The sequence below is a fragment of the Macrosteles quadrilineatus genome, unplaced genomic scaffold (assembly GCF_028750875.1).
Source record: "Macrosteles quadrilineatus isolate MER2022 unplaced genomic scaffold, UCM_ALF_1.0 Scaffold_9__3_contigs__length_116548681, whole genome shotgun sequence".
NCBI classification, from domain to species: domain Eukaryota; kingdom Metazoa; phylum Arthropoda; class Insecta; order Hemiptera; family Cicadellidae; genus Macrosteles; species Macrosteles quadrilineatus.
Window position 1 is genome coordinate 110,539,759 of NW_026542602.1, and position 24,529 is coordinate 110,564,287.

General features: G+C 31.1%; 1 protein-coding gene across 5 annotated transcripts in view; it reads left to right on the forward strand.

The window, feature by feature from the left end:
• Positions 1-24,529, forward strand: part of LOC129002360 (RING finger protein nhl-1-like) — a 184,033-nt gene that overhangs the window by 84,986 nt on the left and 74,518 nt on the right. For all 5 annotated transcript variants that reach the window (XM_054430098.1, XM_054430102.1, XM_054430101.1 and 2 more), the window contains exon 2: positions 9,390-9,482. The gene's annotated coding sequence lies outside the window, so the exon portion shown is untranslated. The remainder of the gene's footprint in view (positions 1-9,389; positions 9,483-24,529) is intronic.

A 24,529-nucleotide genomic window follows, 5' to 3' on the forward strand; every position in this document is an offset into this window, starting at 1 on the left:
TCACTCTGTATATTAATAATAATCTAGTTTTACAAACAACAGTCACACTATTTTTTTTAATTGTTGTAGTTTTGATTTAAATTCATTAAGATAAGTAAAATAACACAAAGCATTACAATAAAAATGTAAAAGTCAATTATTGGCACTATTTTGTAAACTTTAACCATGATATTTATTTTATCGAGGTGACAACATTCGAAGAAAAGTCGTATAAAAGTATTTTACCGTTGATATTTTTTTTTACTCACTCATCATTGATAAGGCTTAGATTTTGTTCAAAGCCAAAGATATACTGTATCTATTGTACAATAAAGTAGGCCCTAGGAAGATAAGATTTATTTTACGCTTCGACCGTAACGAAACCACTTGTACAAGCTCATTTGATCACTTAACACTATTCCTTTAAAAGTTGTTTCGTTATTATATTATTTTGTGTGATAATTTTAAAAACCTCTCATATACTTGGCTTATTACGAGTATACATAGTGTACATTACACGTTTTATACTCAACAAAATGTAATGAAATATTTCAATGCTCATACTCAACAAAATCCTGAACTGATACTTCCATTATGTAAGGACTATTGAAACGGTGAGGTAATTTAACAATTTAAAACACTATTTCCACACTGAATGCTACGCCGAATTCAGTATCAATAGAAGCAATCAATCCAAGCTTCGCTTCAAAATGCGATTCAAGTGAACAGCAATCTTCGTCCCTTTTGTACACTAGATTGTTCAGTGTTTTATTCACAATTGGCACAAAAGGGAATTACAGCTGTATATGGTGATTTTACACCCAACAATAGCTGAAGGATGAATGGGAGCTCGACGTTATTTCCAAATACAAGATTAAATCTATTTACGATGTCAAGTAAAATCCTTACTTTTGTGTGTATCTTTTTCGATGTTAATGCAGTTTTTAATATTGCTTTTATAACATATTAAGCATTATAATATTTAGTTTTGGTAAACTTCCAATACAGGTAAGGACAGTATTTACAGTATATTACAGTATTTGGTGTGGTAATACGCATGTGAGTGTGTTTTCCAGTGAAACCGATATATTTGGGTTTGGCTTGATCAAGTTTGGCCACAGAAAACATACACTGTTTGGCATAAACGTCTAGGGCCATATTTAAATTCATGAAATTCGCGGACCATCAATACCGTATTTTGGAAATGAGTAGTTTTGCAATGTTTAAACAGTTTTTCTTTTATTTTACCCTAAAAACATTAAAATGACAAATTTTCCTCATAACATTCGTTGGATATCAACAACAAATAAATTATTTGTATCCATAAGGAAAGCTGTAAAATTAATGGTTACGAAGAAAGTAAAAAAAATTGTAAATTCAAATGGTCATATTCTTATAAAGAAAAAGTGGGCTGTTGCAAATCACTTGTTCATGGATGTACATAGTTTAATCAAGTTCCCCTATTTAGGGAAATAATTATAGTCAGAATGTAATCAGAAGAGTAAATATTCACTTAGTCAGCAGGTTTGCTGTGACAAGCATATTTCCTTCTTTCCTCATATTTCCTTAGAAATGAGCTTTTAAACAAACTTGAAACTTGTTGAACATCACCATTGTTTTTAAACCGAATTTACGAAAAACCAATCATTTGAACTAAAACTTAATATTCAATTTAAGGGAGTGTCATAATGTTAGCATAAATATGCTTGTTATTTATAAATAAAGAGTTACACCTTCACCATCAAACGCAATGATTAATATTGTAAATCTTTACTACAGTCTACTCCGCAGGTTTAAAATGATTAACTCATTACACTGATGAACGAAACACGAGAACATATGTTTGGGGTTGTGCCAAACAAATTGCAACCGTACGTAACGCTTGCCTAATGATCATTTATCATTGTAGTTAATAGTACTATTTGTCGTAACGTAGAAAATTAGCGTTACTGCTTACCGGACTATTGAAATATATTCTACTATGTTTTATTAGATGTAAATCATTTTAACTTTATAAGGAATTAATTGATTAGTCTATACCAACTCCTCACTTTAATTGGAGGACCAAATGTATTATATGTTTTCTTTTAATCTATTTTTTTTAGATAAAAAGAACAATAATAAAAAATTGTGATAGTAAAAGAAATAGTATCATTTTATAACTTATATTCATGTATGATTTAATTTCATTTTTTTATTACCATTTAAGATGGGGATGCCATATATGTGCAAATTTTTACTTAAGGGTGAGTATAGAATGGAGTGTTATGTCTAGCGTAGCTTTGTTACTAACTAAGACCAGTTATTTCATTAGTCCGGTTTTTAAAACCCAATGATCAAGGACAGCCGGATCCAGTTTTGAAAAATCGGAAAGCTACATACTTTCTCAGGCTTGCGACCTTTTGATAACTAGCCAAGTACTGTATCTAGTTCTAGTCAAAACGAATGTCTGAAAAATCATTTTCTAAATTCGATAGTAGTTGTTCCAAATCCGGTTCAGTTAAAAATACAAACTATTAATAACTTTACACTATATACGCTATTAAAATGTCGATTAGATAAGTATTTAGTATTTACAACTTTCTATCAAGGTTTACAAGAACGCTTTGTTTTTTTCCTATGATTTGCTTGTTTACTACAAACAAACATGGCCTTATCTATCATACCACTGTCATGTGCAATTATGCGGCTTCAGGTTTAACGATATGTGCAATGTACATTGCGACACATGATATGTCACACACGTCACCGCCAGGACGACATTAAGGCGAGTCATTAATATTTGGAATGCTAAACAACACGAAATACTCGGTGGTATTTCTGACAAACACATTAGGTGTATATTTGATTTAAATTCGAATATTTATTCCGACTATTTATAAACTCCTTATTTATACAAAAAATCTATTGCAGAGTCAGAACTCCTATGCGACTCATGTTTTTTTTGTCTTTTTTTTAAGAAGGTTATAAGGATCGCCTCTGGCGATCGGTTCCTGATTCTAGTACTTGTAAGATTTACTTTGTAGCAACTTAACAGTTTATTTTCATTTTAATAATGATTTTATATACCGTACCGTGGTGTTCACGTGGTTCTTAGTACTGGGCAAGATACAAGATGTATACAGGGCAAGATGTATAAGTACTATTTAAATACCAGTAAATTTTTTTTATGTACCAAAAGAAATACCGGTAGAAAGAAAAAAAAAATTATGAAATCATGTAAAAGTTTACACAGAAAAAGTAAATTCTGTATTGTTTTAAACAAAAATTTAAAGTATTTCGGTGAACCTTAGTAGGCTCACGAAACAAAGCATTCGACTTGTAAGATCTGAAAAAAGTGTAAGTTGCAGACTACAGACAATTTTGAATTAGGCCTGATCACCAAAAAATATAAAAGTATATCTTGTTAAAAATTTAATTTAATAATAACATTTAAAATTACAACTTTTAAAATCATTTCAACAAAATTATCTAGCCTCATTGCCTTAAAAGGTAATGCTACTGAAATAGACAGTCATTCCTTTTTAGACTTTTTAGGTTGTAAAAATCTTAACCACAAGTTAAGTATATACGTACGTTATTTTAAATTTACTGTATACAAAACTGCAGATACACATAGTGATACATAGATGTTTTAATGGAACAGGTGTTAAATGCATATTGAACAAACTCTATAGAGAAAATGATTACCCAGCTTAAAGGTAAAGTTTATTGTACCAATGTCTGAGCACGTTTGTGATGTTGCTAATAGTTTACCTTTGGAGAATTATAGACAGAGAGATCGTATGGTTTAAATGCAAGCCTAGACTCAGACACGGATGTCAAACAACAATCTATCTGAAAGCACGTTCTGCTAAAGTTTCACCCTTTCTCCCATATATCACAGAAGCTTCCTTTGCATTTTATAAACACATTTACTTTGAGGAAAAGTATATCGTGCATTACGTTTATAATTAAAATTAAGAATAACGTTAGGCTTTGGCAAAAATAATGCGAGTAAGTGTCCTTTTTATTTTATCAACACGTGTTGTAGATTTGACATTAGGTAGATGTTTGAAGAAAATTGGAGTGAGTTAATTTGGAATTAATTGACATTGACATGAATTAATTGACGGAAATATATCTTACAGGGGGAAAAATATGTTCTTTAAATAATTGCTTAAGCATTAAGTAAATTTTAACCATTGGCATTTGGGTAAGTTTCTTTTGCAAATTTTCCACTTTTCCTTTCAAAATATGTTTTTGATATAAAAGCTGCTAACAAATGACATTAGTTAAAACGTAAATTGCACATTTAGGCGTGGTATTAGGTTGAAGAATTATAAATTAACATACTAGTATAATTTTTCATTAAAATGATATATACGTGTTTCTAAAAAAACCATATGAGATTAACATTATGTTGAAGTTAAATATGACTCATTTACGTCTATTAAGTTTCATTTTAATGTACACTAATAAGAAACCTATTTTGTGCGTGTGCTTGTTACTTTGAAATGATTAAAAAGAATGAAAAATGAGTATCACACGAACATAAGAATACAATGTCGGATTTTGTAACCGTTTAAATCTTATTACGCCTCGGAACACCAGAGCGGAATTCTCATCAGATAGTTTTTGTTCTGTACTGTACCAGCTATTTTTGAATTCCAAAAAATGACTTTATGGCATCCATAATCCACGAAGCCAGCCCTCGGCAAGCTTTGAACGAATCACGAGATGAACGTGAGTGGTTGCCCTCTCTGTGACCTGACGTGGTGGGTGTCATCCGCTGCGATTCTTAGTTAGATTTTTACTTTATTTTTGACTGCATGATTTCTAGATTTATCCAAATGGACCAAATGGAGCCCTTTCCTTTCCCTTTCCAAATGGAAGATTCCTTTTAGTGCGAGACCCAAACAAATCTATTCAACCCATAGAGACACTTCCGTAAAACTCCAGGAAAGCAGGTCAACCATGTAGTTTCATATTACGACTATTATGGTTGATTCAATCCTAGATACCGCTTAGGGGGATTATTCGACAATATGTTACAATGAGCAATGGGATTTGAGTTACTTCGATAAATATGTCCAATCCTAACGAAAATGAGGTGTTTGTAATTCGAACTGTGTCATTTAATCCCAAGAAATCGAACTTCGTGATAATTATAATTTTTTGGCTTGGCCCACGGATTTCCAGTCATCATGAGAGTCTACTAAATAAATATAATTATTGTAATTTGTATATATTATATTACCTATATCAGATTAAAATAACAATCCCTTATAGATTTATCACCCTTACGGTTCGCCTGAAAGTGGAATTCGAGTATAATTTAACGGTATCACTGGAGTACAGGAATGTACAAGTTTTTTACATAATATTTTACACAATCTATCCATCTATATATTAATAGGCAAGCATTTTTCTTTTAAACCTTTTTTCTCAGCTCGTGTACATCGCAGGGAAAGTCTACGCATGTTAGATAGGTATTTTCCTGTAGATGTGCAGAATCCCTTTAAAAATTAAAATAGGCTCAAAAATATAGGCACAAAAAATTAATTTGAAATTTTAAAAAATTAACATGGTTTTTATGGGTTGCCAGGCTGGTGACGGAATAACAACGAAATATAAACAGAAAATCAAAACAAATTACAAGAAATTACAATCACATGTTTTATTTACAGCGTGGGATGAAAATAGAGAAGCCTGCACCTTTACATTCCATCCCCATGTTAAAGTTGTCACACGTTTTTTAATTAAATTTGTCGTAGTTGATGTGAGCCACCACCAGACTGCGCTTACCTAAATGACTGTCGAATAAATGAAGTTTTTTTTACCAAGTAAAACTTTTTGGATGAGCTATAGCAACTGTTATGACCCATCAACTTTATCAGCAACAAAAAATAAGGTGGAAAATCGAATTTAAGACACGCTTTCGGTGAATAGCTCACACAGCTACAATTTAAAAAATTGTGACAGCTGGCCCATTTAGATGGGATGTCTACTTCAGCATCCAATAGCCAATACGTGTACATTGCATGTTTTTGGTCGAGTTTTTGACCACTGGACGACCACTAGTTTAAAATGATTACGTTATAAAGTATCCACTGCTCTTCCTCAATAGTCATTAGAAAAATCCACACCAATTAGTTTATTCTTTACTTAGACAGAAATGTGCTTGACATCACATTAAAAACTTAGAAAGATTACATTAAAATATAAGGTTCGGTTTTTCATACGTAAGAAATTAACTTGTTGTATTAAAATACAATAATACTACTTGGAAAATGTAATGGAGCATTTGAATTTGTAACGAAATATATGATTGCATAGTTAACTTTTCAGTTTATAAACCAAACTCAATAAATCTAGGACCAAACAAAACACACATATGCTTCATATTGGGAGTTTACCAAACATCAATCAAGCTTATTGGTCATATATTATCTGACAGTCAAATACACACATACTCACATATCTCTCTGGTAAAATAAGCGATTTACGAATGGATGCTTCATTTTAATACTGCTTAGTCGAAAATGCCTTCTTTACCACTTGTAATTACACAATATTTTATAAAGAATCAATTAACTTTTCTTTGTTTCTGATTGTTAAAATTTATTTTTAAAGAGTTTAGTTTAAAATTTTCCCTCAGGTGTTTATGTTTAGTTTAGATCAATAATTATTATTTTATTTTAATTCTATATGCTGTAGACTATTATTATTCATTTGTAATCAAAACGCATTACATATACATACAATTCCTATTAGAACGATAACACGTTTAAAGTGTAATCTGTTTCAACGTAAGTAAGTAAGTAAGAGCACACAAAAAACGTACAACTTCAGTACACCCCCTACAGCAAAACTGCGGACAAAATGGATTTCCTCTCAAATATTTCGTTAAACGTGTCAGATCTATTCTTTATTTAAATAACATTAGGCTTAACGAGTTTTTAGGTTATCCGCTACATAAGAGTTAGATTTTTTCATAGCAAAAGCTTATAATGATATAAATCAAGTGTACTAACATATAAACATTAAAATTACAAAAGTCTACTCATTCTCCATATGAATAACATGGCGATTTTCAATTCCCAGATTCTCGGAATTTCCTTCGTAACCATTAAGCTTTTACCAAAAATGATTTACTTTACTAAATTAAGACACAGGATATTCGCTGGACCTGCGATCTAATTCTTGCTACCACTTTATTCCAGTTTGATAGGAAATATCGTGGTAATTTTGTAGTAGCTTAATCTTATAGCTACTCTTTTATAAGATTAAGAAATTATATACTATGAGTACATTTGCTGTAGGTATCAATTTATTAGCGTACTACCTTTTTGTTGTATATAAGATAAAATTGGTCCTATATTAGCCATTTTATTTTAGATGTTTTAAATTCCTTGAATAAATCAACTATTTAATGGTTTGACATTGACCTTGTGACCTCGTAATAAGAATCACAATGGTAACAAATTTATTATAAAACATTACCTCAATACGATACTTTGTTTCATATAACTACTGACCAAATAACTTTAGAAGTTCTATGGTTATAAATTTAGGAAATACCACCACGTTCTCGCCAATTGAAATAAATTCTCGTCGTAAATTTAGAGTCCCATTGTCCAGTCAGATGGCAGAGCCGCATAACTCACAGGCAGATGGTTTCCTTAACCATCAAACAAGTACAAGGGTTTCCATGAGCTTTCAACAGAATTTATCTGCGTTTTACGTCCCTCTTAGTACCATCTATTCCTACAGATTTCATAAGGCTGGCATTTCTCTGATAAAAGACATTGTTGAAAGTATTATATCACTTAGGGGGAAATATTTTTTCCTCTTCTTGTGTTATCGAGCTTGGGTCCAATTTAAGTTTGATAAACTGCCTTGATATTCGTAAATCAAAATAATTAATTTCATACCTATTGGATTTTATTTAGTTTCCCGAATCTCTGATGATATATTCTACATAAATAATACATATGGTTAAGGTGTAAACAACTATAGACCAATATAATATAATACTGTGGCAAATCATAGTTTATTTGAGGCACAACGAAGATCAATAGAACGATGAAACATACAAAAACGTATTGGTTTCATATACCATTTACAGTCTTTAAGTTTTACTGACCGAATTCGTAACCTTTTAAACAGAGGTAGTTTCTTGACTGAGTATTCCAGTGAACACAGCTCATCTTCAAATCTCAAGGTTGTTCGTCCAATCCCGAGTGGGATCAATTCTATACCAAGGGGATTCTTTTATTAGGCCCTTAATTAATAATGCAATCTAACAAAAAGCCAATGTTAGAAAGTAAAGGTAGAATGGACAATTAATTGCCTTACGAAGATGGATAAATGTCATTGGTGTAAAACACACACATAAAATGAAGAGGAATGCATCAGCCTACACATTTTACAACCGTACTATTTAATAATCAAATGACCATCACAGTTTAAGCTTGACATTAATTACTTGAAAAATAACATAGTGTGATATTATGGAATATTGCAGATACCATTACTAGAGCTAGGGATTAAATAACATTTGTAAGCTCTAGCGAAGTTACCTGAATTTTATCGATGGCAAAAAGAAAAGTGAATCCAACTACCCGAGAGACAAAAGGTTATTAGAAAACACCGCACGGAAACCAGTTTCCACGGTATTAAATCCCAATCAGCGGAATAATAACGGAATGACAAATGTGAGCATTTCAGCCGTAAGAGAACGTGCTTGCGTTACAAACATCAACTCTTTTATTTCTTTCTACCTTAAATTTAATTTTTCCTTCTTTCGGAAACGGTAGAGTCCAATTTATAATGCTCTACGTTTTTATATTTTATCTGACGAGTTTTATATGATATAAAGTTACTGCATTTAGTACGAATACTGTGAACTGCTATACGCTGAGTTGGATGATGTAGAACTTGGTAGACATCACTATTGAAAAAATATCATATTTATAGGTATATTTCCTGCTAAGTGGGCAACTCATTAAAGAAGAAGACAAAAAATAAAAGAGTGCCTGACAATTCCATGGACGATCAAGATGACAATGTATAAAAAACAAGTAAACAAAAAAAAAACAAAAAACAAAACATTAACTGTATTACTAACCATCTCAATAATATATTATTTAGTTTAAACTATAATAATGATATGGTATGCAGAGGGGTTGAAGAGATATTGCGTGAATCATATAAGCGTGTGTAAGCGTGACCGTGCGTTTAGTCTGTTGCGCGCGAGTCCCTTAATACAAAATCTGAGTCCTAGGACCAGTGTCCAATCAATATACTGTAATGCATTGCCTTAAATAGGAAAGTGAAAAGTCTTTCTAATTGTTGTTAAGTGAATGAATATTTAATTTCATTTACAAAAGGAAAAAATAAGGGGTCTATATTTTTGCCTTTTTCAGGAGAGGTGACACGGCGTAGTTCTTAAAGTCGTCCTAAGAAGGGCCTCGGATGACATTAACTCACTCTAAGTGGGAATTACATAAAAACCAAAGGTAAGTTCAATACTGCATTAAATTCTATCATAGATAAAAGGAGTATAGCCTTAGATTGTATAATTATCTTCAGCTTTTATGATCCTCTTCAGATGTAGTGGGTTTTAATAGATTATTTATCGAAAGAAAATTACTTGATCTCTATGGAAAGCAAAACTTATGTAACCGAAACGTATACTAGTTTGCCAAAGATTTCACTCACATTTTTATAAGTAACGCTAATCTAAACTGCTCTTTCTATACAATAAATTGTATATTTTAGCCATTGCAGTGATTAAAACCTATATTTAATTCTAATCTTTAAATTACGTATTTTTTTACCTGATATGCAACATATTGTAATTCAGACGTGATATAATAATAAATATGGTAAATTGTCAAGTACTTCAACATTATGTTAAACATCATATGCACACAGTTATTATCCAGGAAAAAGAAAAGAAACGAGCATTGTGTAGAGTTAAAAGCAAGGAGTGTACTAATTAATACGCACTTCACCTCTCTAACCTTCCCTTAATTACAATGGGACATAAAGGGAACATTTGCGTTTGTACCTCCGTCGTTTCTCTGATGTACCCTTCTAACTTCAGTAGATTCGATTGTATCTCTGTGTCTTCATACAGGCATTAGTAGAGAGCCTACGGATGATTTCATTGTGAGATTTTTACGTATTTTCAATGTTCAAAGATAGTGTTACAGTGATAAAATGTCTAAACTAGAGGTGTGAGCTGTTTCATGCGTCATAGTTTTCATATTTTACTACTACAAGAACCAAATATTGTAAAGTTACGTCTGCGACAAAGATCACCACCCTCGTTACATACTGGTGTTTGAAATCCTTTGCATTGTTAAGCACTGCCAAAAGGTTTTATAATGTTTAGAAATTTAAGTCAATTTCAAAATCTTTAGCTCAATATTTGATTTTGTTTTCTAAAACATTAATTAGATATTCGGTTAATTCTTATAGGTGAATGGAAAGTAAAGCCCAAAAGTTTGGGTAAAACTGAATTTAATCAGTTTGGTTACGATGGAGTGTCACACAACACTTATAACATTTAATAGAAGATAAGATAACATTCCTAGATTTAAAAAAAGTTATTGGAATCCTTAGTATGAATTCGACGAAATATATAATGAGGCGCTAAGATAACTTATTATTAAGAAAGTATTTGCGAATTCCGCTAAATTCCGGACCTTTATCTGAAGAGTAATAAAGTTTGTTAGAGAATTTCAAGACGTTCAGTCTTGGAACACTTTACTGTAAATCGCCCTTTGTTCCTTTCACTAATGGTATCTTTTATCGCTGCCGTTGGATTTGTTTATGATCCTGCCTCATTGTTTCATCCTCAGGAGCAAATTACTTCCCGGCTTTTCAGTCACCAATCGATTATTAACTAGGATTTTAAACTGGGAATTATTAACCAGGGATGTTTACTTAGTTACTTAAAATGCTGTATGAGTTTCACTATTCAATTATCCGAGCTTCGCTATTCCTCCCTACAGATTATCAAATACCAATAGATCGCAAATCATGTGAGGTATGAGTAACATTATTCCAGTATGTCAAAGATTTTTTTTTCAAACAAGCCATTTTTCACCTTTTTTGAAAGACAACGTTCTTTTTTAGCTCGTTTGTATTGGGAAGATATTTCTTACCATGGGACTCAAGCACTATTCTTTACTACTTTTATCCCCGCCTTAACAGAAACCTTTTTGGTTGGCAGTTTTTTTTAAATCTTGCATTTCCCGTTCACATTTATGTCTTGCAAGTTGGTCGGATGCGTCTAGCAAAGAGTAACCTTTTACTTTGTATTGATAAAACTTTCTGGTGGATAAAAGGACACGAACCCACTTCATCACTGCCATTGATTGGTAGTCTATTGAATCACTGATTTTACACTGACATACCTCAAACACTCTCCGAGTTGTCAGTATGAACCCAATTCTTATATCTAACTAATGCACTAATTGGTAAATGCTTGGATATATATATTATGTATATATTTTGCCAACTGACGTTATATTACTAAGGCTGCATGTTTAAGAACATTGCAGTTGAAACCCTTATAATTTAATAGGCCTAATTTGTAAAATTTATAAAATTGATTAATTGGTTTGAAACTTACATCCTAAGTAATACTTATTTGTAAGAAGTGGAAACTATTTTAAATAGTCAATTTAAATTATTTTTTTTATTACAATTTAAATTACAAACGGTCAAATGTATGCAAAAAATAAAATCATAAATGTACGAGTTAAAACATTTAACTCTAATATATCCTAAATGGTCCATTAATAACAATAACCAATGTAGTCAGATAAAGTGAGAGGCAGTTATATACATATTTATCGATTTCATGTATCATTAAATAATTTGTTAAATACTCTTAAGCTATATAAACCACAAATTTGTATCTAGAATCTAAAGTTGAACAACCTCAGGCCTATATCAGGCGGATTCCTAACCTATTAATTGGAATTCTTGAAAATTGCTTCAACACTCTATATAATACTAGATGTTCATAAAACATTGTTTTATAAATTAATATTACTACTTGAGAAAGTACCTTTCAAAATTATTATTCAGCAGCTGTTAACATATACATTTGTATTATTTTTTATATTTTTGCTTACAGTATTACGTTTAATATATTTCCATTTCCTCTCCTAGGTGTACTGCACTGTGTACCTACAACCTCCTTATTGTTAGTCTATCCATGCTCTCGGGCACTGTTTGGTCTGGTGACCGTTTAGTGATCAGTATGTAAATTGACATGCACAATGTCAACATACGCTATTGATCCTGTCCGCCTAATCCATTACCTTGTCTACGGGGGGCACAATTGTCAACAAACTGTATAATCAACATAGATGGATATTGTTGTAATTTATCAAAGTAAACTGTAATATTTAAAGGAACATTTTGTTTTGCATCACCTGTTTGAGAACCTTTGCAAAACCAAAACAAGTAAACATTTATGCCTCAAAAAATATTTTTAAATGAAGGCAACTGTATTAAAACTAAACAAAATGGTAGTTATGGTAAACTATAATATAAAAATTGTATCGAAATTTTTTACTTTTTAGGTTATACGGATTTATGAGGCTATAAACTAATTTCCCTTACAGGTACTTAAAAATCATGTACTCAATCGTGTAGACTTAGTATAGGGTTAGTTGATTACACACTGAATGTTCCATATATGTGTTCTTAACATTTTGTCAGGAAATAATGCATTATTAGATGTATGTTAAAGATGTATGTTAAAGGTAAAAAGAATGAATTGTAGTTAAGTAAAATTTTCCCTGATAGTTGCAATCATAGATTATTAGTATGTTTTACTAAAAGAGTTTCTTCATATGGATGTAGATTTCTTTGTATTTATAAAAACTAAGTGAACCAAAAGTCTGTCAACCAATTAAAGCCCAACATCGACTAACTTTACTATTGGAGGAACGGTGCCCGGATGGAACTTTTGACATGTGACGGTTGCAAATATTTGAGTCAGTGAGGAAACCAGCGTTTCTTTAGTGGATAGAAACATTGAGGCAATATTAATATTTTGTGAACATTTTTAATACAATTATGGGATGTATGTCAATGAAATATTCCACAACCTTTCCTTTATGTATTTTTAGTATTTTAATATCTCATTATGAAAAAATAACAACGAACATTATCATAGTTAGTTGACTTGAGTTTACTACTAATAAACACGTGGAATATGCCTATAAAAGAGTGGACTACACCTGCCACTCGACGTTTTTCATAATTATTTTTTTACTTGCTTGACGATAGAAATGTTAATTTTTTTTAGAAAGTAATTTCTTTATTAATCTGAGAGAGTAGTAAACAATATTTTTCAAAACATTATGTCAATAAGTCAAAATTCAACGTTTAAGACCGATTTGAGAGTTATAAAAGTTTTACAATTATCAACAGGATCATTTTCTGTACGCAATTTAATTATTCATTTAGTCAAATAGTACTGCATTTATAACTAACAGCTTAACAAATTTACAGGTTATACATGTTCTGTAAGAAATGGCTTACATATAAATTATACTCATTCTATGAAACCAATTAAAGGCAGCCTCCATTAATCGGGATAGAAGAATACAGTGGTTACTTTAGTAATCACAAAGTGTAAATTAACAAGAAAGTTTATAGTAGTTAATGTACCATTTTTAACGTGGAAAATAGTTTCACTACTGTGTTCGTTTACAAAAACCAAACCGTTGTGAAAATCTTTCAGCGCCCAACATGATAGTGGCATGTTAACACATATTATACTTGAAGTTTGCACGATTTGTTGTACAAAGGGTTGGTGTCGCGTGAAAACCACACAGTTGTGCTGACAATGTTTACATTGTCACTTTGTGTACCAAAGACACCATTATAGGACATAGTGTGGTTTAAAAGCCACTACACCGTAACATGGCCACTTACGAGCTAGTGTGTTTAAACCTACTTGAACTACCATTGCCTTTGTTCTCTTTAAATATAATTACAAAACAGTTGTTTTACCTATTTTTATGTAGCTTGGTAAAATATATACTTAAAGTGATATTCTGAACTTACTTACAATTTTACTTAGGTAAATAATTTATGAATCGAGTTTGTTCTCAAACACCTTTAAGAATAACAGATTGTTAAAGTTTTATTGAATTATATAAGCACTTTTTAATGTGTAAATACCCGCTGAAGCAGACTTGCCTACTGATCAAGTTCTACCTGCTCGATTATTTGTTTCTTTAGGCAAATATTAAGCAATTTCACATTTAGATGCATAATGGCATAGACTAACTGAGTACGTATAAACTATAATAGTGGGTAAAAATCTTATTTACTCAATCAGTACCTATTTGGTCTGCATGATACATTTAATTTTATTGGCGATCTTACTAAAAGAAGAAAGCCAAATTTTATCAGTCTATAAAATAGTTTATAGAAATTAGTTTCCTACATACATGAATATTTCATTTGTACATTATCATGTGCTTGCACGTTTCTTCGCAAGACATAAAGTTACAATAGTTCGAGGATGGCCAAGGTTTGACTGTTAAACCTTTAACATCTTGTCGGATTCTATATGAATATTAACTGACTACACTGCTTAAGTCATGCAAGCAATGGTAATCCACCACTTGGTTTAATAAAACTGTGGTATTGTGAAATACAATTCCAAAATATTCTCAAAATCTTTTATTATTCTACTTTAAATGTGTTACTATTTGTATGTTAAACAATGGTTAAACTCAGTCAGATATTATTATTACTACTATTAAATTCATGCATTTACAACCATTCAGTTACCGAATAGTTTTTCTACCTTTTTCCATAGTATCAGTATTTATACCATGGTGAATGGTGTGGCCATGGTGAGGGAGGTAAAATAGTACTTATGCGATTACCTTTAATGGGGCAAGGACATTATCTCCGATCAAAGGTATTGTGTTAATTGTCCACTCATCTTTCAATTATTACGACTGATTAGTAAATTTACTTATTAAGACTAGAATGAAAACTGGGAATTTTTCAACCTAAATACGAATAAACGATTATTGTGGAATGGAGTGTTAAGTGCCTTTGCTTACATGTAAGATGGTTGGTTTCTCTATTCGTCTTTCCTAAGCCAGTGGCATTTTTACTAGAAGTCAAATGAGTACCAACAAAGCATTCCAAACCCATATTAAATGTTTAGTGAATAGTTTTGGTAGGCAATTGAACCCGTCCCATCCGCACCGAAGTCCGAGACGCTAACCAACACAGCCGACTAAAAAACTATAAGATATGGAACTATAAAAACTATTACAATTCTTAAAACTCCAATAATTTAGAATACTAAATCCCAGTTTTGATTCATTGAAAAGCTACTGACTTATCTTTTATCTTATCTTATCTTACATCTAGCCCAAAATATTCTTTATGTTAAGATCATATACGTATCCGTCCGATTGCTAATTAAAAGTTTATAAACGAATGTACGTTTTGGTTGAGAAGGTGAACGGCCCCTTGTGACAACCCGATAGCTATTGGAAAGTAATTTGGCCAAATGCCCGGCCTGCCACCTTCATCACCTTTGTGAAATCCTAAATTGAAAGGTGACGTTTTTAATGGAGTTTAATAGTTAAATAGTTTTATTTTGTGATGTAATAGTATATTTTGTACCTAGGGCCAAAAATTAGGTTTTGCCAGCTCGAGATCGGGTTTTGAATTCGAAAAGAAGTCGAGAACGTGAAACGATCGAGAGCTGCAAACCCATTTCGGCCCACGGTACGAACGATCACACTATTCTCTACTACCGTGATTAACCACAATAATAATTCAAACTAACAGTCTAAACAACTACAACTTTAAGGAAATAACTTTATGTGAAATATTTTGAGGAATCTGAAAAAAATTAAATAAATATTTGCCTAGGAAGCGGTGACAAAAACACAAGTCTATTGCAATGCTATGGATACAGCATGTGTACAGTATTTAATATAAATCAATGTTTAAGTAAATAAGCGAACAGTTGATTTTTCAGCCCTAGGGGTGTAATAACCTGCTTGGTCCCTAAATGACGATGACAGCTGGCATTGACAGCAAAACGTAACTTATTAACGTATGTAAAAGAGCTAAAACATTGTAGTGTGGTGAAAACACTTACAGATCAGTGCCTTTTCTGCGAGAAATATATGACGTTACCTCCTCGGCAGGTTCCGCACGGTTACCAACATGCTCTACCGCAAAACATATATTATTGCAACTAAACGTCTTTAGCCCTTACCACATAAATTAAATCCAAAACTTCTAACAATGATTTTAATAGTTAGACATTAATTTGTTTTTTTTCTAATTTTATTTTATATTTTTAGCAACCTCGATGGTAGGGATAGTAGTGTTTGACGGGTTTATCTAATTGGATGTTTTTTTTTTAAGTTTATACATGTAGACTAACAGTCTTTTAAAATAATTTATAAAATAATATAACACAGTCCCTTTATTTTTTAACACTTAACAAATCATTTTTAAATTGTTTCTTCATGTGTAAAACGAATAAACTTCTTTTCACGAGGTTATTTGTAAAATAATTATTATAATTATTTGTTAAGGATAATGAAAGAAAATGTTGTTTAGACGCATCACAAAACTAATTTATTAGGGATCCAAGATTGAGTATACAGTGATATTAAGGCAAAATTCATAAGAATAATTAAGATCTAAATAACATACAGGTAGAATATATGGTATATTTTTGCAGTTGAACATGGAAATTAATTTTAAAGCATTTGAGAGGAGAATCTTTCAGAGCAACGATATACAATATTGGAAATCGAATTTTAACGGACAACCTCCGCTAACAAAGTCTTCTTGTGAATAACTCAATTTTACCATGATATAAGAAAGCACTTTCGAAGGAAGATTGCAATTCAATTTCCTCCCGACCCTTCGTAGAGTGTGGATTTTTTTCCTTCATTAGCAATAATTAAATGCGGCGTATTTACTTAATCGGCAGTTCTTGGTTAAACGTAGTTAACACAAAAAAGACATAAATGTTGGCGGTGAAAAATATTTTGATATATTTAGATAAATATTTCAGTAGGTAAAATTAGGCACTGCATTTCTTTTACTTTATAGGACAAAGAAAATACGTATTACCGTACTTTATAAGTCATTTCTTGAATAACATGTTTTGTATAGCAGCTAACAGCCCTCCGGCCATCTTAGAAGTAAATCTTGTCAATTTTAAGAGCTTTGAAAATTAAATCCAGGTTTGTAGCTTATTGTGTTCGCCTACCTATCAGAAGGGTACCAGTTAAATCCCGAGAAAATATAAAAACATTTATAACGATTCAAAACTGAACTATGCTAACTTGATCTTTCAATAATTGGTACTAACTTAAGAACGAGCTGATTGCAGCCAATATCAACGCTGTTTGCCCACATTAAACACTTATCCTTCACTTATCTTCACCTTAATATAATAAGCCTTGTTTGCAATGTTTTTAAATATGTATAGAATATGTATAGAAAAGTGTGAAATGCAGAAATACAGTGATATTGTGACGCCTTCTGAGCAAAGCCTGATAAATCTTGTTACCTACTATTTAGTTTTATAATAGCAAAGTAAGCAATGCAATTTGTAATTACAATTTGAACGAGGCTGGATTTGGCAAGTCAATTACTTACATACCTTACAACATATTGAACAAACACGTGTAATTATGGTACAATAGTTATTGAATAGCACAATGTTACAGCATTACATAGTACGAAGTAGTTGTCACTTGCCTTTGCAAGAGTCAGCAGTTGGCAAGTTTTGTTGCAACTGATGCTGACTTAACCAAAGCTAAGCAGGGCTAAATTAAAGCGTCGTTGAACTACAATAGCTGCATTAATGAACCTTGAAGAGCTTAAGATTGTGGTTAGGCTCTAGATTAAGCTACAATTAACTGTCGTGGCAGCTAAACAACTTTGGGTTCTTATTTAAAAGCATTTGGTATCCCTCTAATTATGAGTTTAAATCTTTGTTAGGGAATTCAAAGTAACTAAACTACAGCAATGTGCTAACTATTCATTCTCACACACGTCATAACAAGGACCAATTGTAAAATTCCAAAATTGCCTGAAGCAGTACAGTTTTTATTAATTATTTAGTTGTAGTTTATTGTAAAAAAGATATTTGCAATTTGTCTTTAGCAGGACTTGTAACCTTTATTGTTTTTAATAGATTTTTTTATCATACAAGTTACATGTTACAGTGAGAAATAGTGTGATGACATTGTCTTAGTTTATATGGTGATGAGGCTATGATGCAATCAACATGTAAATTGACAATGGCGTTAAGTCATGATTGAAGCTGAACAATGATTGACTTTGCTATTGATACATGAACGGACTATATAACTTTACAGTTAATTACCATTTGTGTTTGATTACATTGTGTATGGTAAAAATTATTTTTATATATTATTTGCAATTTAGAATATTAAATAAGATGTTTCCACTACTTATAACCTTTCATGTCTCTTTACAATACAAATTTTTATTTTATTCTAAAGCATTAACATGTATTATTTTTACTAAATTCATCTGTGGAGTATCTTAATACAGTAGTTATTTTAGATTACTATGCTCCGATGAGATGTATTAAATATTGAAACTTGACTGGGGTAGTAAGTTTATTGTAGTCTACTGAAATTGGGGAGAGTGCTGTTTTGGCTTGTTTCCTATAGACACATACAAAATAACACAAAAGTACGGAGAAATTGTACTGAAATATATAAGCTTCTTACTTAACGATATTTTTTTATTACAAACTATAATCGTAAGACTTAATTTTATGAAGTCATATCAATGTAATTGGATGCTAAATATTATTTATGTGTATTGTTCAAATCTCAAATGTATACGTTTCATTCAAACTTCATAGCTTTATTTTAACCCTGAACCATTTAACCCCCTACAACTGTCTAGAGATCGTTTCAGCATTTCAGAGACTGCTCTATTGTTATCAGATAAGTCAGAAAAGAGTAAGTTTGAGCACTTAAAGTCACTCCATTTAATTGTTTATTATATAACGAAGCAGTAAATTAGCATTGATCGCAGGACCATAGTAATTTTGTCAAGATTCACAACTCACAAAGTAACCTACAGAATGTTCAAGTACAGTCCAGCATTTTCAATTCTTGCATCAATTTGCTGTCTTGCAAAAGACACATTTTTCAAGTCAACTATGCGATTTAAATGAGTCCGGTTATAGGAGTATTTGAAAGTCCTTATGAAAGATTGTTGGTCTACGGAGTTACTAAATAGATTATTTCCATTAAGTAAAAAGCTGTACATTTATTTTTCATCCTCATCCTACTAGCATAGAAAATAAAGAATTGCTGAGGGACTATTACATAACACTCAATTAAGAGTGATGTTGATATCAAACCAGTTTTTATGAAAATTTGAGTGATTACAAATATAAGCTGCTAGATCCTCTTAACGGTAGTTTTTACATTAAAACACACTTAGTATATAATTATAAAACCATTTTGATAAAGTGTGACATTTTTCAGAATGAAATAGACAGAAAATATGTTTTTGACTATCAAATGTCTACTAAGATTAAAATTAAAGTTAACCTCTTGAACGTGTACGTCATCTTCTGCAATAACTTACTAATACTGTGCTGACTAAACCATCGACATAATCATAAAAAGATAAGAAAGCCAAGGGGAGGAAAGTAAACAGAGGAACTAGTAAGTAGCCATGTTGCGGCGACGTAGCTTCCCAACCGCGATGTCCAATAATGGTGTCTTTGGTACGCAAAGTGACTGTGTAAACATTGTCAACACAACTGTGTGGTTTTCAATCGACGCCCCTCCTTTATACAACATTCCATGTACTTCAAGTGTAATGTATGTAAACAAACCGCTATGTTTTAGCATTCATCTATGGTTTTAGCTAACCAACGAAAACGTTTGAAATATGTTCCTCGAGGTGTTGGGTATTAAATGTGTTTCAATCATCTGGTCTATGGTGAATTACATATAAATGTCCACTATTTACAGACCTCAAGAAATTGTATAGGTCAATGTATGATTTGGAATAAAAACAAAAGTACAATAAGAACACACGATACCTAAAATGTTGTTAAGTTTATCAGAGTATTGTTATTACCTTGTTTTGAAATTTGGTCGTATTTTATTTTACCATTTATATGAAAAAAACATTAGTTTTAGTAATAAGAATTAAAAATATCACGATTGCATTATTTTAAAATTAAAGCTATATTTGTTTATGAAGGTAGTACACAATAATGTAAACTAACCTACAAGCGTAACTTGAATATACAAGTATTTACAGTAAATTAATACCACTACTAATATTCGGACATCAATTTCAATGATTACAAAAATCTAAGTTAATGCCAGTTAATACATTTATATTTTTTAGCAGAGACATTATACAGGTGATTAAAATGCAGTTTTTTTAGGAAATATTTAATTTTTTATATGAAAAATTATAGGGTTTATATTGTATTCACCTAACTAAAGGTTTTCATCGTATAATTATTTCAAATGCTAAACGGTATTTTATCAAATTTCACGGTCTTACCAAATATTGTCATGTAAATAATATCTAAAAATACTTTTCTTCAGACTATTTAACCATTTTGAAGAGCGTTAATCGTCACAATTAAAAAAGTTTATATTAATACTTTATCACTAAACGTGTAAGAATGACTAGAAATGGTCACAAATACTACAAGACTTCAACAAAGGTTTATCGTTGGTTTCGTGTAATTTTTAACTCATTTCGTTGAGATTTCAGAGAAAATTTGCCACAAAATTAATAGGCCACTGAAAGAACATGATGACCCCAAAGCTAAGTTAAGACAATCGAAAATCTATTTCTCTAGCATTGGAGAATGAAGTTTGTATCCCATAATCTAATGCGTAAATTTTACTATATAAATAATTGGTTAGCCTTATAATTACCAAATAGTTGATGTAAGTTAACATAACCACCTATTAGTCTGGATGGTAGTTTAGACTTCCACATAAATCACATAAATCAGAAATAATAATTATTAACTATTTGAATGTTTAATACTACTTTTTGGGCGTGGTACTTTTGTGCTGAAATCCCGGGCCATATATCCTCCAACCAAACGGGGAATTTTGCGATTACCCAAAAGTATGAAAACCATCTTAAGGAGTAGGTTTGCCTATCAATAAAACACAAATAAATAGCTCTCAAAGGCAAGAAGAATGTATCCAAACTTCGAAATTCTACCGTGTTACACATATTCTGTATAATATTATTGTTTTAACTTGAAATACTAGGCTTACAGGAACAATTACATTTGAATGACTACCACAAATATAAGAAAAGATATTCCCTTTGAGAGGCATTAGAGATCATTAACGTAACAAAGATTACTGAAGAGCTGTAATGCAAATGTACTCCAAGCTAATGTCCCAAGACGAGCTATTGACGTTAGGCCTTGCATTTAGAGGGTAAACTATGCTAAGTGGATTAAGTTTTAGCTTTAATAAAGCAATCCCATAAAAATATAGGCAAACATTACAGGACTCGTGTTAAATCCAGTCTCTTTAAGTTATTATTCCAATTTTGTTTACGTACATTGACGGCTCAGAACCAAAACCTAATATACAACTTAAAAGTTAGATTAAATTACTCTTGCTTTTTTAAACCCTTACTTTTTATGTTAAAACATATTTACAGTGAATCATAGCTGACACCTTTTCTCCTGACACGTATTTAGTATTCTTTTGATTGTATTATTTGAATGCGTAGTTTTGCTTGAAACAATAATGATGACCCTTTGACTACAATCTATTCATTTACAAAATTGGTTTAGGTTCGTACAAGGAGCACAAATTGAAATAATCCTGTTCACAAACTTATATGATTTAACAGATACGCAGAACATACCAAGGTTCTAAATGCTACTAAGGTTATACGCACATACAGCACAATGTCATTTTAATTTATTTTCACAAAATTTACAATTAGACATTTACTTTAATTTACCTTTAGAAAATCTTTGAAAATTAATATGAGTTTCTTTGTTAGCAATAATTGATATGCTAGAGAAAAGTGAATACATTTATATTGAACTTTTTTGCGCTCCACGAAGAAAAGGGTCATGCATTTTACTAGGGACAAAATTGAATTGCAATCCTCCTTCGTAAGAGTTTTCTTATGTCATAGTAAAATCTAGTTATTCACATGAAAACCTTTTTAACGGAGGTTGTCCGTCCAAATTCGACTTCCAAAATTGCTTCTTGTTTCTATGGACGGGCTTTTTTTTATCGGAACACAATCAAGTTTTTTTGTAGAGTAAATATTATGTTACACAGGCACATTTTTAACTCATTTTATAGATCGTCAATCAACATCGTTTGGCCATATGACATTAATTTGAGGTAATTTCAAAGGTTAGATGCAATACTCCATACTCGCTTGTTTTAAGCTACAGAAAACTACGCTTGGATGTTCTTGCATTTTATAGATTTAAAACCCAATTGAAATATTTTTCGTATTGACAAATAGTCTAATGTGGTGACAAAGTATCCTGGCCCCAACATTTAATGTGTACATTTTCCTTACCAAATCCAAACTGTTCAATATAGTCCACCTATGTTTTATGTAAGAAGTCACTTTGCTATTTTGAACATCGGGTTTAGTGGGATTAAGGGGGCTTTCGGTAAGCGCGGATTGGTGCAAAATACGATATATACAAAGAAATCAACAATACTTAGAAACAAGAATGTTCTTCTTCGTAATCCTGCTAAAGTGAAGATTGCTGCAAAAGTTTAAATTGAACATTCTTAAAAGTTAATATTTAATTGGAAAATCACTATACGTACACATTTGTTTTAAAGTTTTTTTATTGTTATAAAGGCAAATTGTTGTGATAGTGGCCTGTGAATTTCAGAAAATTATCCACAACATTGCCGGCCCTTGCCTCCTCTGTGTGGTTTTTTATGGAAATAACTTTCATAGGCCTACACTGTGTCCGTTTTCTGATAAGAATAATGTGACTCTTCTTATATGCAATCACGATTTACAACTCCATCTCAAACAAAACATGAAACTTTAATAATTTATTTTTATATTAATATTAATATTTTAATATTCTCAGTCATTATATTTGAACATTAAAAGATGCATAGTTAAAACATTTTGTTTAGATTTTTTTCGGTGACAAAGATTAAAAATATTAAAAAATATATGATACTTCATTCCGTGACGTTAAACTATAAATTATCAAAGTTATTCAAAACTGTCACGTTCCCGTGGATTCCCCCCACAAAGGTGAGGGAGGTGGCAGACCGGGCATTTGGCCAAATTACTTTCCAATAGCTACTGGGTTGTCACAGGAGCTGCTCCCCTACATTGATAATAGTAGTCTAATATAATAATCAAATAACTAATGTAACAAAATTAACCTATCTATAGACACTGTAGCAATAGAGAAAATCCTATAAATGAATGTATGAAGATTTTGCCTTTAACATTTGAGTAATTGTAGCTTTTCCTGATATGTAATTATTCAATGAAAACTAGATTTAGTAATAGTTAGCCATAGTATGCATATATTTGTTATTTCGTAACAGTAACAACTATACAACAATTATCGTTAAATAAACTCGTTAACATAAAAAAATACAAAATATAAGAATTAATGATTGTATAATTCAGTTTAACACTAAACATTTAATCGGTATTTCATAAATAATAACTTCATTAAAGTAAGAGTAATGGTTAAAATATTTTCGTAATCACTTTATCTATATTTATTTAAGCTTCCGAACAAGAAGTAGGATTGATTAATTTTAGCTAACTAGGATTGTAATAAAGAAACGTAGTAATGAAATTTAAAATTAGTATTTTTGATTTATACTATCACTAGAAACAAAGGGTCAAATATTTTTATGATATTTTTCGTAGTAGGTATACCTATTTGGCAACGAACGACGTCATAAAATTGGCACAATTACCTTCATTTCGAACTTTGTCAGAGGGCTTCCTTATTCGGTAATTATACTCCCCATTGTACTACTAACATAAACTCATTATCAATGTGATGTATATTTATTTATACAGCTTTAAGGTAAGTAATTATGTAGTTTTCTAAAACTGCAAGCTAACCTAAATCTAAATATGAATTATAATCTGGTTTAAAAGCTATGTTAAGGAAAATATTTAAAAACTAGTCTTAATGCAAAACTGAAAATGAAAGGGAAACTAAAATATTTTGGATGACATATTGGCATGCAAATAAAAAATAGATTCTTTTGTGTATTTATTAATAATCATAATTAACAATAATGGTGTTAATAGAAACTAATTTTTTTTTTAATATAGCTATGTATATTCTACATTATTATACGGGAAATGTGTAAATACAGTCGGTCTGTGCCTTAATAAGTTCAAAGTTGTAATTTGTATAGATAATTCAGGTAGAAGTTTAAGAAATGTGAAAGTACGGAAGACTTAGGAGTGAAGTATGTTTTAAAAATTTATATATAAA